The sequence below is a fragment of the Pristiophorus japonicus genome, chromosome 5 (genome assembly GCF_044704955.1).
Source record: "Pristiophorus japonicus isolate sPriJap1 chromosome 5, sPriJap1.hap1, whole genome shotgun sequence".
In the NCBI taxonomy this organism is placed as follows: domain Eukaryota; kingdom Metazoa; phylum Chordata; class Chondrichthyes; family Pristiophoridae; genus Pristiophorus; species Pristiophorus japonicus.
Genome location: NC_091981.1, coordinates 14,949,178 through 14,963,680, shown reverse-complemented (window position 1 = coordinate 14,963,680; position 14,503 = coordinate 14,949,178).

Below are 14,503 nucleotides of genomic sequence, written 5' to 3'. Positions count from 1 at the left end.
TCGAATGCCTTTTGGAAATCTAAATACACCACATCCATCGGTACACCTCTATCAACCATGCTCGTTATATCCTCAAAGAATTCCAGTAAATTAGTTAAACATGATTTCCCCTTCATGAATCCATGCTGCATCTGCTTGATTGCACTATTCCTATCTAGATGTTCCGCTATTTCTTCCTTAATGATAGTTTCAAGCATTTTCCCTACTACAGATGTTCAACTAACCGGCCTATAGTTACCTGCCTTTTTTAAACAGAGGCATTACATTAGCTGTTTTCCAATCCGCTGGTACCTCCCCAGAGTCCAGAGAATTTTGGTAGATTATAACCAATGCATCTGCTATAACTTCCGCCATCTCTTTTAATACCCTGGGATTTTTCGCATGGCTTTTGTGTCTTCCACTGTGAAGACCGAAGCAAAATAATTGTTTAAGGTCTCAGCCATTTCCACAATTCCCATTATTGAATCCCCCTTCTCATCTTCTAAGGGACCAACATTTACTTTCGTCACTCTTTTCCGTTTTATATATCTGTAAAAGCTTTTACTATCTGTTTTTATGTTTTGCGCAAGTTTACCTTCGTAATCTATCTTTCCTTTCTTTATTGCTTTCTTAGTCATTCTTTGCTGGCATTTAAAATTTTCCCAATCTTCTATTTTCCCACTAACCTTGGCCAACTTATACGCATTGGTTTTCAATTTGATACTCTCCTTTATTTCCTTGGTTATCCACGGCTGGTTATCCCTTCTCTTACTGCCCTTCTTTTTCACTGGAATATATTTTTGTTGAGCACTATGAAAGAGCTCCTTAAAAGTTCTCCACTGTTCCTCAATTGTGCCACCGTTTAGTCTGTGTTTCCAGTCTACTTTAGCCAACTCTGCCCTCATTCCACTGTAGTCCCCTTTGTTTAAGCATAGTACGCTCATTTGAGACACTACTTCCTCATCCTCAATCTTTATTACAAATTCAACCATACTGTGATCACTCATTCCGAGAGGATTTTTTACTAGGAGATCGTTTATTATTCCTGTCTCATTACACAGGACCAGATCTAAGATAGCTTGCTCCCTTGTAGGTTCTGTAACATACTGTTCTAAGAAACAATCCCGTATGCATTCTATGAATTCCTCCTCCAGGCTATCCCTTGCGATTTGAGTTGACCAATCGATATGTAGGTTAATATCCCCCATGAATACTGCCGTTCCTTTTTCACATGCCTCCATTATTCCCTTGATTATTGCCCTCCCCACCGTGAAGTTATTATTTGGGGGCCTATAAACTACACCCACCAGTGACTTTTTCCCCTTACTATCTCTAATCTCCACCCACAATGATTCAACATTTTGTTCATTAGAGCCAATATCGTCTCTCACAATTGCCCTGATATCATCCTTTATTAACAGAGCTACCCCACCTCCTTTCCCTTCTTGTCTATCATTCCGAATCATCAGATAACCCTGTATGTTTAATTCCCAGTCTTGGCCACCCTGCAACCACGTTTCTGTAATGGCCACCATATCATACCCATTTGTAATGATTTGTGCCGTCAACTCATTTTCTTTATTTCGAATGCTGCGTGCGTTTAGGTAGAGTGTTTTAATACTAGTTTTTAAACCATGATTTTTAGTTTTGACCCCTCCTGCACCCCCTTTATATTCAGTGGCCCTTTTTGTTTTTTGCTCGAGTCTTTTCGAGGATTAACAGTTGGCAGGAAAACCAGTAATTGGCACGAAAGAGGAAAACAAACTTCTTTGAGGCAGTTTTAGCAATGGAGGAGATGTAGAAGTTCCAGTTGATGTCATAGAAGATAGTGGGGCCAAGATTCTCAGTAGATGAAGGGCTCACCTGAAGTACTCATTGTCAATGGACAGTGACCATTTGATGCACTGCTCCAGAGGGCTAGGAGCTTGGACATGGAGAATGAACAGTTTCCCAGTGTGCTATGTGCTACCCGCCTACACTTCCTGGCACTGAATGTTTTGGCCCTTATATGTGGCTCCAAAAGGCTCTACGTTATACATCTAAGCTGTCCACAGCAACACAAGGCTTGGACGTGCCTGATCTATTGTAAGGATTAGAACGTTGCGCAATATTACAGTATAGGGCAGAGGGGATGAGAGGGCTGGATTTTCGGTCTTCTGCCGCCTCTGTTAGCGTCCCAGAGGGGCGGCAATGACGGTGGTCAGTGTAATAGAGCTCCCCCTAGTGGACTACAGCGGTAATGCAACTACTGATGTAAATATTAAAGGCTCATGTGGCGAAGTCACATGATGACAGTTGGAGCCATGTTGTGCTGTGTGTTTGTTAGTGATGTCGTAAGAAAAAACACTTCCAGCTTCCAGCACGCCACCGGACATTCGGTGCCGGTTTCGAGGGGGCGCGGAGCATAATTTCCCTGAAGTGGTGAGCTGGTGTGCAACGATCCCGGTTGTGACACCGGCTCGATATTTGGATTGCGCTCAATCCGTAGCACTCCGTTGAGTGCCCCATGATGTGATCGCCTGTGGAAGCTGGTGTTCCAAACTATAGAATCCACAGTGAGGTAAGTAATGCCGACCTCAGGTAAGTGCGATTGATATTTTTCTAGATTTATGTTGCGGTGCCATGTGTTATTTATTGGGAATGTTTTTGGTGGGTTCTTTTCAGGTTTCTTTCGCCCCCAAGGCCTCTCCTAGGTCGCTCCGAGGCCAGCTGTTTAGCTCGGGATTTTGAGTTGCTCAGCCGGCCTCGTGGCCTAAGTGAGATGTACAACGCCTCCTTTAGCATTCCGCCCAACACTCAGGGCCCAGCTGATGAATTTTGCGGTAGCAGACGCAAACTCTTTGCCAGCGCAAAAATTACGCCTCTGCCTCGATTAACACCACTACAGAATTTTCGCACCAAAGATTTTATGAGGCAGCTTATGACAGTGCTGTACATTGGTGTTGTGACATTTGGACCCATTCTTCTGTCTGTCACAGGAAGCGTATGGTGGGAAATGGTGGGATTGGAGTCAAGGGTTTTCCATCAATTAAATTGAATGGAGAGAAGATTCCAGGGTGTGCACCCCCATGACCTCCCTGCTAGTACCGCGCCCTGTCCATAGTGCAGGATCACAGAACAGGTCTTCCTTATCCATCTGAGGCCTGTTTTCAATAGAGATGGTAACATTCTGAAAAGGCAACTGCATAAATGGTCACAATTCTGTTGTTTTAAGTTCCGTGGCTGCCACTTTGAGGAAAGTTACTTGCAACAACAACAACAACTTGCATTTATATAGCGCCTTTAAAGTGCTTCACAGAAATGTCATCAAATCAATTTTCACACTGAGCCACATAAGAAGATATTAGGGCAGATGACCAAAAGCTTGGTCAAGCAGGTAGGTTTTAAGGAGGAATTTTAGAGGTGGAGAGGCAAAGAAATTTAGGGAGGGAATGCCAGAGCTCAGAGCCTTGGCAGATGAAGGCACGGCCGCCAAAAGGTTGAGCGATTAAATTCGGGAATACACAGGTGGCCAGAATTTGAGGAGCGCAGATATCTCGAAGAGTGGTGGGGCTGGAGGAGATTACAGAGACAGAGAGGGGTGAGGCCATGGAGGGATTTGAAAACAAGTTTGAGAATTTAAAAATCGAGGCGTTGCTTAATCGGGAGTCAATGTAGGTCAACGAGTACAGGGGTGATGGGTGAACAGGACTTGATGCGAGTTAGGACATGGGCAGCAGGGTTTTCGATGGCCTCAAATTTACAGAGGGTAGAACACGGGAGGCAAACCAGGAGTGCATTGGAAAAGTCAAGTCTAGAGGTAACAAAGAGGGTTTCACCAGCAGATGAGCTGAGGCAGGGAGGAGTTGGACGATATTCCGGAGATGGAAATAAGTGGAGGTGGTGATATGTGGTTGGAAGCTCATTTCGGGTTGAACAGTCTGGTTCAGCCTAAGAAGTTGTCTTGAAGAGTAATGAAGTCGGTGGGCAGGGAATGGAGTTTGTGTCGGGGACCGAAGACAATGGCTTTGGTCTTCCCAATATTTAGTTGGAGGAAATATCTTCTCATCCAGTGTTGGATGGTGGACTTGCAGTTTGACAAATTAGAAACAGTGGAATGGACAAGAGAGGTAGTGGTGAGGTAGAGCTGGGTGTCACCAGCATACATGTGTAAACTGACGCTGTGTTTCCAAATGATGTCGCCGAGGGGCAGCATGCAGATGAGAAATAGGAGGGGGCCCAGGATAGATCCTTGGGGGGACACCAGAGGTAACGGTGTGGGAGCGGGAAGAGAAAGCATTGCAGTGGGTTCTCTATCTACAATTAGATAGATAAGAATGGAACCAGGTGAGCGCAGTGCCACCCAGCTGGATGACGGTGCAGAGGCGTTGGAGGAGGATAGTGTGGTCAACCGTGTCAAAGGCTGCAGACGCGTCGAGAAAGATGAGCAGGGATCGTTTACCTTAGTCACGGTCATAAAGGATGTCACTTGTGACTTTGACGAGAGCCGTTTCGGTACTGTGGCATGGGCGGTAACTTGATTGGAAGAATTGAAACAGGGAGTCCCAGGAACGATGGGCACGGATTTGGGAGGTGACAACATGTTCAACCTGTGGAGCACAAAGGGAGCTTGGAGATGGAGCATTAGTTTGCAAGGACAGAGAGGTGGAGGGTTGATTTTTTTGAGGAAAGGGGTGATGACACCAGATTTGAAGGTGAGGGGTCAGTACCTGAGCTGAGAGAACCATTAAAAATATCAGCTAACATGGGAGCAAGGAAAGGAAGATAGGTTTAATTTGCCATGATACAGAGGTCGATGCTGGGTGGCCAATTCGGTTTTATTTTTATTATAGTTTTTTGTATAACTGAGTGCCTTGCTAAGCCATTTCGGAGGGCAGTTAGGAACTAACCACATTTCTTTACAGAGCCAATGAAGTATTTTTGAAATGTAGTCCGCAGTGCCTAGTGCATTAAACTTTAATCCGAAAAGGCGGCGAACACTTTGAGTCTCTTTGCGGAAGCCAAGTACAAACAGCGGAAGGAACGCACGACAAACCAAGCACACAAGAACATAAGAACATAAGAATTAGGAACAGGAGTAGGCCATCTAGCCCCTCGAGCCTGCTCCACCATTCATAGAAACATAGAAACATAGAAAATAGGTGCAGGAGTAGGCCATTCAGCCCTTCTAGCCTGCACCGCCATTCAATGAGTTCATGGCTGCACATGAAACTTCAGTACCCACTTCCTGCTTTCACGCCATACCCCTTGATCCCCCGAGTAGTAAGGACTTCATCTAACTCCCTTTTGAATATATTTAGTGAATTGGCCTCAACTACTTTCTGTGGTAGAGAATTCCACAGGTTCACCACTCTCTGGGTGAAGAAGTTTCTCCTCATCTCGGTCCTAAATGGCTTACCCCTTATCCTTAGACTGTGACCCCTGGTTCTGGACTTCCCCAACATTGGGAACATTCTTCCTGCATCCAACCTGTCCAAACCCGTCAGAATTTTAAACGTTTCTATGAGGTCCCCTCTCACTCTTCTGAACTCCAGTGAATACAAGCCCAGTTGATCCAGTCTTTCTTGATAGGTCAGTCCCACCATCCCGGGAATCAGTCTGGTGAATCTTCGCTGCACTCCTCAATAGCAAGAATGTCCTTCCTCAAGTTAGGAGACCAAAACTGTACACAATACTCCAGGTGTGACCTCACCAAGGCCCTGTACAACTGTAGCAACACCTCCCTGCCCCTGTACTCAAACCCCCTCGCTATGAAGGCCAACATGCCATTTGCTTTCTTAACCGCCTGCTGTACCTGCATGCCAACCTTCAATGACTGATGTACCATGACACCCAGGTCTCGTTGCACCTTCCCTTTTCCTAATCTGTCACCATTCAGATAATAGTCTGTCTCTCTGTTTTTACCACCAAAGTGGATAACCTCACATTTATCCACATTATACTTCATCTGCCACGCATTTGCCCACTCACCTAACATATCCAATTCACTCTGCAGCCTCATAGCATCCTCCTCGCAGCTCACACTGCCACCCAATTTAGTGTCATCCGCAAATTTGGAGATACTACATTTAATCCCCTCGTCTAAATCATTAATGTACAATGTAAACAGCTGGGGCCCCAGCACAGAACCTTGCGGTACCCTACTAGTCACTGCCTGCCATTCTGAAAAGTACCCATTTACTCCTACTCTTTGCTTCCTGTCTGACAACCAGTTCTCAATCCACGTCAGCACACTACCCCCAATCCCATGTGCTTTAACTTTGCACATTAATCTCCTGTGTGGGACCGAGTCGAAAGCCTTCTGAAAGTCCAAATATACCACATCTACTGGTTCTCTTTTGTCCACTTTACTGGAAACATCCTCAAAAAATTCCAGAAGATTTGTCAAGCATGATCTCCCTTTCACAAATCCATGCTGACTTGGACCTATCATGTCACCATTTTCCAAATGCGCTGCTATGACATCCTTAATAATTGATTCCATCATTTTACCCACTACTGAGGTCAGGCTGACCGGTCTATAATTCCCTGCTTTCTCTCTCCCTCCTTTTTTAAAAAGTGGGGTTACATTGGCTACCCTCCACTCAATAGGAACTGATCCAGAGTCAATGGAATGTTGGAAAATGACTGTCAATGCATCCGCTATTTTCAAAGCCACCTCCTTAAGTACTCTGGGATGCAGTCCATCAGGCCCTGGGGATTTATCGGCCTTCAATTCCATCAATTTCCCCAACACAATTTCCCGACTAATAAGGATTTCCCTCAGTTCCTCCTCCTTACTAGAACCTCTGACCCCTTTTATATCCGGAAGGTTGTTTGTGTCCTCCTTAGTGAATACTGAACCAAAGTACGTGTTCAATTGGTCTGCCATTTCTTTGTTCCCCGTTATGACTTCCCCTGATTCTGACTGCAGGGGACTTACGTTTGTCTTTACTAACCTTTTTCTCTTTACATAGCTGTAGAAACTTTTGCAATCCGCCTTAATGTTCCCTGCAAGCTTCTTCTCGTACTCCATTTTCCCTGCCCTAATCAAACCCTTTGTCCTCCTCTGCTGAGTTCTAAATTTCTCCCAGTCCTCAGGTTCGCTGCTATTTCTGGCCAATTTGTATGCCACTTCCTTGGCTTTAATACTATCTCTGTTTTCCCTTGATAGCCACGGTTGAGCCACCTTCCCTTTTTTATTTTTACGCCAGACAGGAATGTACAATTGTTGTAATTCATCCATGCGGTCTCTAAATGCCTGCCATTGCCCATCCACAGTCAACCCCTTAAGTATCATTCGCCAATCTGTCTTAGCCAATTCACGCCTCATACCTTCAAAGTTACCCTTCTTTAAGTTCTGGACCATGGTCTCTGAATTAACTGTTTCATTCTCCATCCTAATGCAGAATTCCACCATATTATGGTCACTCTTCCCCAAGGGGCCTCGCACAATGAGATTGTTAATTAATCATCTCTCATTACACAACACCCAGTCTAAGATGGCCTCCCCCCTAGTTGGTTCCTCGACATATTGGTCTAGAAAACCATCCAGGAAATCCTCCTCCACCGTATTGCTTCCAGTTTGGCTAGCCCAATCTATGTGCATATTAAAGTCACCCATTATAACTGCTGCACCTTTATTGCATGCACTCCTAATTTCCTGTTTGATGCCCTCCCCAACATCACTACTACTGTTTGGAGTTCTGCACACAACTCCCACTAACGTTTGTTGCCCTTTAGTGTTCTGCAGCTCTACCCATATAGATTCCACATCATCCAAGCTAATGTCTTTCCTAACTATTGCATTAATCTCCTCTTTAACCAGCAATGCTACCCCACCTCCTTTTCCTTTTATTCTATCCTTCCTGAATGTTGAATACCCCTGGATGTTGAGTTCCCATCCCTGATCATCCTGGAGCCACGTCTCCGTAATCCCAATCACATCATATTTGTTAACATCTATTTGCACAGTTAATTCATCCACCTTATTGCGGATACTCCTTGCATTAAGACACAAAGCCTTCAGGCTTGCTTTTTTAACACTCTTTGCCCTTTTAGAATTTTGTTGTACAGTGGCCCTTTTTGTTCTTTGCCTTGGGTTTCTCTGCCCTCCACTTTTCCTCATCTCCTTTCTGTCTTTTGCTTTTGCCTCATTTTTGTCTCCCTCTGTCTCCCTGCATGGGTTCCCATCCCCCTGAAATATTAGTTTAACTCCTCCCCAACAGCACTAGCAAACACTCCCCCTAGGACATTGGTTCCGGTCCTGCCCAGGTGAAGACCGTCCGGATTGTACTGGTCCCACCTCCCCCAGAACCGGTTCCAATGCCCCAGGAATTTGAATCCCTCCCTGCTGCACCACTGCTCAAGCCACGCATTCATCTGCGCTATCCTGTGATTCCTACTCTGACTAGCACGTGGCACTGGTAGCAACCCCAAGATTACTACTTTTGAGGTCCTACTTTTTAATTTAGCTCCTAGCTCCTTAAATTCTTTTCGTAGGACCTCATCCCTTTTTTTACCGATGTCGTTGGTACCAATGTGCACCACAACAACTGGCTGTTCTCCCTCCCATTTCAGAATGTCCTGCACCCGCTCCAAGACATCCTTGACCTTTGCACGAGGGAGGCAACATACCATCCTGGAGTCTCGGTTGCGTCCGCAGAAACGCCTATCTATTCCCCTCACCATCGAATCCCCTATCACTATCGCGCTCCCAATCTTTTTCCTGCCCTCCTTGTGCAGCAGAGCCAGCCACGGTGCCATGAACTTGGCTGCTGCTGCCCTCCCCTGATGAGTCATTCCCCCCAACAGTACTCAAAGCATTGTATCTGTTTTGCAGGGGGATGACCACAGGGGACCCCTGCACTATCTTTCTTGTACTGCTCTGCCTGCTGGTCTTCCATTCCCTATCTGGCTGTGGACCCTTCTCCTGCGGTAAGACCAACTCACTACATGTGATACTCACGTCATTCTCAGCATCGTGGATGCTCCAGAGTGAATCCACCCTCAGCTCCAATTCCGCAACGCAGACCATCAAGAGCTCGAGGTGAATACACTTCCCACACACGTAGCGCCCAGGGACACCGGAAGTGTCCCCGAGTTCCCACATGGTACAGGAGGAGCATATCATGTGACCGAGTTCTCCTGCCATGTTTTAACCCTTAGATACCCTTAAATTGGTAGTAACAATGCTAAAGTTCACTTACTGATATAAAAAATAAAAAGAAAATCTACTCACCAATCACCAGCCAATCACTTACCCCATTGGCTTAGACGTCACTTTTTGATTCCTTTCTACTTCTATTTTGCTTTCTCTCCCGCTGTAGCTGCACCGGTACACCTTTTATAGGTCGCTCCCCTCTCACCAACTGCCGCTGGCTCAATAAGATCATGGCTAATCTGGTCGTGGACTCAGCTCCACTTACCCGCCCTCTCCCCGTATTCCTTAATTACCTTATTGGTTAAAAATCTATCTATCTTTGACTTGAAAACATTCAATGAGCTAGCCTCAACTGCTTCCTTGGGCAGAGAATTCCACAGATTCACAACCCTCTGGGAGAAGAAATTCCTTCTCAACTCGGTTTTAAATTGGCTCCTCCGTATTTTGAGGCTGTGCCCCCTAGTTCTAGTCTCCCCGACCAGTGGAAACAACCTCTCTGCCTCTATCTTGTCTATCCCTTTCATGATTTTAAATGTTTCTATAAGATCACCCCTCATCCTTCTGGACTCCAACGAGTAAAGACCCAGTCTACTCAATCTATCATCATAAAGTAACCCCCTCATTTCTGGAATCAGCCTAGTGAATCGTCTCTGTACCCCTTACAAAGCTAGTATATCCTTCCTTAAGTAAGGTGACCAAAACTGCACGCAGTACTCCAGGTGCGGCCTTACCAATACCTTATACAGTTGCAGCAGGACCTCCCTGCTTTTTACTCCATCCCTTTCGCAATGAAGGCCAACATTCCATTTGCCTTCCTGATTACCTGCTGCACCTGCAAACTAACCTTTTGGGATTCATGCACAAGGATCAAAAAGAGTTTCATGCACAAGGACCCCCAGGTCCCTCTGCACCACAGCATGTTGTAATTTCTCCCCATTCAAATAATATTCCCTTTTACTGTTTTTTTTCCCAAGGTGGATGACCTCACATTTTCCGACATTGTATTCCATCTGCCAAATCTGCCCATTCGCTTAACCTATCCAAATCTCCTTGCAGCCTCTCTGAATCCTCTGCACAACCCGCTTTCCCACTAATCTTAGTGTCATCTGCAAATTTTGTTGCACTACACTCTGTCCCCTCTTCTAGGTCATCTATGTATATTGTAAACAGTTGTGGTCCCAGCACTGATCCCTGTGGCACACCACTAACCACTGATTTCCAACCGGAAAAGGACCCATTTATCCTGACTCTCTGCTTTCTGTTCGCCAGCCAATTCTCTATCCATGCTAATACATTTCCTCTGACTCCGCATACCTTTATCTTCTGCAGTAACCTTTTGTGTGGCACCTTATCGAATGCCTTTTGGAAATCTAACTACACCACATCCATCGGTACACCTCTATCCACCATGCTCGTTATATCCTCAAAGAATTCCAGTAAGTTAGTTAAGCATGATTTCCCCTTCATGAATCCATGCTGCGTCTGCTTGATTGCACTATTACTATCCAGATGTCCCGCTATTTCTTCCTTAATGATAGTTTCAAGCATTTACCCCACTACAGATGTTAAACTAACCAGCCTATAGTTACCTTTTTTAAACAGAGGCATTACATTAGCTGTTTTCCAATCCGCTGGTACCTCCCCAGAGTCCAGAGAATTTTGGTAGATTATAACGAATACATCTGCTATAACTTCCGCCATCTCTTTTAATACCCTGGGATGCATTTCATCAGGACCAGGGGACTTGTCTACCTTCAGTCCCATTAGCCTGTCCAGCACTACCCCCCTAGTGATAATGATTGTCTCAAGGTCCTCCCTTCCCACATTCCTGTGGCCTGCAAATTTTGGCATGGTTTTTGTGTCTTCCACTGTGAAGACGGAAGCAAAATAATTGTTTAAGGTCTCAGCCATTTCCACATTTCCCATTATTAAATCTCGCTTTTCATCTTCTAAGGGACCAACATTTACTTTAGTCACTCTTTTCCGTTTTTATATCTGTAAAAGCTTTTACTATCTGTTTTTATGTTTTGTGCAAGTTTACCTTCGTAATATATCTTCCCTTTCTTTACTGCTTTTTTAGTCATTCTTTGCTGTTGCTTAAAATTTTCCCAATCCTCTAGTTTCCCACTAACCTTGGCCACCTTATACGCATTGGTCTTTGATTTGATACTTTCCTTTATTTCCTTGGTTATCCACAGCACCCCATCCACCCGTCCCTTCAACCACCTGTGACAGAGTTTGTAGATCCCGCAATGGTCTCATCAGTCACCTTGGAACTCATATTAATGTTGAAGCAAATCATCTCGACTCCGGGGCACTGCCTAAGAAGAAGACATTCAACAATGATGCCATCAGGGCAGCATTAATCTTAGCAATTTTAGATTAGTTTCAGAGTTGATCTTTTGTCCAGTGCAAACAAGATCACCAGAATGACCAAACGGAACTTCATGTGTATGATGTTGAGATTCACGGAGTTGGCCAAACCTCCTCTGCACACCTACCATCGCTGCTTCGTTAGCCTTACCGGAGCCGCCATTTCAAGATTCTATTGGCATTGCTATAAGATTCTGTGGATGTGCAGTTCGTACATTTTTTAAAATATGTCAATTTTTATTCAGGAAAAAATATCTAGCGTGAATTGAGCTTGCTGGGCAGTAGGGGACCATATTAAATTGTTTCAATAAAATATACCCAGCTCCTTTCTCCCAGATAGATTTTATATTTTGACTGCACTTTTAAAAGCCCTGACAAGGAGGTTTCCTGGCCCCAAAATCTGTGCTATTTACATTATTGAGTTGGTCCAATAAATGGTATTATATTGTTCTTGGACTAGAGTATTGATTTTGCTCAAACCAATGCACTGTAAAAATAGGCCTGACCAAATTAAAGACTTCGGAGTGCAATTTGTTTCCTTTATTTCACCTCAGCTATTGTGATGTGATACACATTTTCATTTCCCCCAACTTGTTATGGTAAGTTTCAGTTAAAAAAAAATCAATTAGTGTTCACCTATCGAGTGGGCCAACAGTAACAGTGAATACAGCCTAAGAAGGGGCTGCTAGTGTTGACAGAACACTTTAGAATCCAGGTGATGCGACAGAGAAATTATCATAAACCGAGATTGTAGATCGAAAAGCAATTATTGTGTTGGCTTGTGAAAATTGCGTGGCGGATAATGGAGGCATAGCCAAATTGTTAGACATACTCCGTGTAGCTTCTCATCGCAGGGAGCTGAAAACATTTATATATTTTCACGTTTGCATTGTTAGCCCTGATTTCAACCAGGCGTTTTTTTTCCCCCCGAAGCTATACGTTTCTGTTGCCTGAAGTATTTAGTTGCCCTGGCATGTAAGTCACCTTGAAAGCACATTTTAATCAGCTCTTGCCGATTTCATCTCATTTATTTCAGATGTTTCTTCAGTAGAACGCCTTGATTATCCTTTCGGCTGCCAAATCAAATTGAATAGTGATTGTGCCAAGTCGCTAATGTATGTACAGTCGGATGTAACTTATACACTCACCTCCCCCCTAACCCCCCCACACTTCATAAAGGTCAAGGGAATGATCACCCTGATTTTCATGACAACAATTATAATGGATTCATAAAATGACGATTGCAACACAAAGATTTCCCCATCATCTCCCTCCTCATTGATTCGAGCTTTCAATCGACATTAGGAAGATAGCTAAAAATATGCAGACATTGCTGAAGGGCGTGAAGCACCATCATGCACACACACACACACACGAAAAATAATCCTATTATAATTTCCTCACGGGTTATATTAGGCTTCACTGTGCAGCAGACACAACACGATATCTCACTTACGAGTTTCCAAAAAAGTCTTGCAGGAAGAGTCTCGAAAATGTTCCATCAATCAGGCCAATTAAATGTTTGAACGCATGAAACAATTAGATATCGAACTTTCCGAGCAGTCTGCTTTTCACCACCCCTTCCATCCTTAACCTTAAGGCTCATCTATTCCCGCTTGTGAGGTCAAGGAAATAAAGTGTGGCATATTTTAAGAGAGAGAGAAAAGAAAACCATAAAATGTAACATAGCTGAAATTGAATATGAAGTCATTGTGATTATTTTGGGGTGCAGTGCCACAAGATTCTCATTTCGAGGGGCATAGGCTTGATGTCACCATCTTGGAGAATTGGCCAGCAGATGGAGCATGCTGTGGTTGTGGAGGATATCCTGAGGAAGTGGGAAACGTATTTCTTTTATTAAGTATCCCATTAACCAATGAAAACAAGCATTTGATAGCGCCCTGGGCCCAAAAAAATCCATCAGTTTGTTATCTGAGCTGACAAGGCTCTTGTGAAAGCAGGAAGGCTAAACATAAGAATAATACATGTCGGAGTACGGCTTTTTATAATGTTACTTTATTTCTTCCAGTGCTACTCAGCATTCCCCGCTGAAAGCACTATGTGACGGCTCCATTAATATTGCCCAACATTCAGCTGTAAGGGGTTTAGAAGAATGGTCTGTAGTGACTTGTTTACCAATCTTCCAGCGATGCTTGTAGCATTTGCCTAAGCACTCAGCACCTTCCATTGTGTGGTATAGGCATGTTTTGGAACCCAGGGGGGCAAAAATTGACCCTTCTTATAGCCCCGTTAGCCCGGGGGGGAGGGGGGGCACAACCGCCTCCCGGGAAATTGCCCCGGAGGTTTGGGGCGCGCTGTCCCGGCAGCGCCGCGCCCCATGCTCCGCATCGCGCTTTTAGCGCCCCCCGGGCCGGCGCGCAACCGCCGATGATGTCATCGCTCTGCGCGCCGACCCCTCACCACCGGGCGCCACCCCCTTTCCGCCCCGCAGGGGAAATTGCCCCGCGGGCCGCGAAACTGGTGGACCTCCACTGCCGGGGCCTTATTTAAAGGGGAGGCCCGGGCCGCCATCTTTATTTGTCAGACGACTCTTGGTTGGTCACCGGTTTCGGGTGCCGGGCCGCTGGCCGGGTCAAACACGTCCTCGATGGCCCAGTGGTGGCCACCAAAGGGCCATGCAGAGTGCGTAGCATTCCTCCCCTTCAGTGGAAGGAGAGGGGCGTTGTAGTGTATCAGTCTTATGTGGATGTCCTGTACCCACATGGAGGAAAGGGGGTGGGGCGAAGGATGCCTCCGTGTCCTCCTCACCCAACTGTCCCTCCCTCCTGCAGCGGCTGGTGCTGCTCTGCCTGGCCTCGTGCCCTCCTTCCATTCCTCGTCCACACCAAGGGGGGAAGCCTTGCAAGAGGCCTATGACCAAGCACTCCCTTTCCCCTGCCGACTCCTATAAGGTGGAGTAGAGTGCGGCGCTCACTCATTTTGCCTGAAGTCCTTTGGGAATTTCTGGGATAAATGTTGCTCGTGTGTTGGTGAAATCGTGACAAAGTG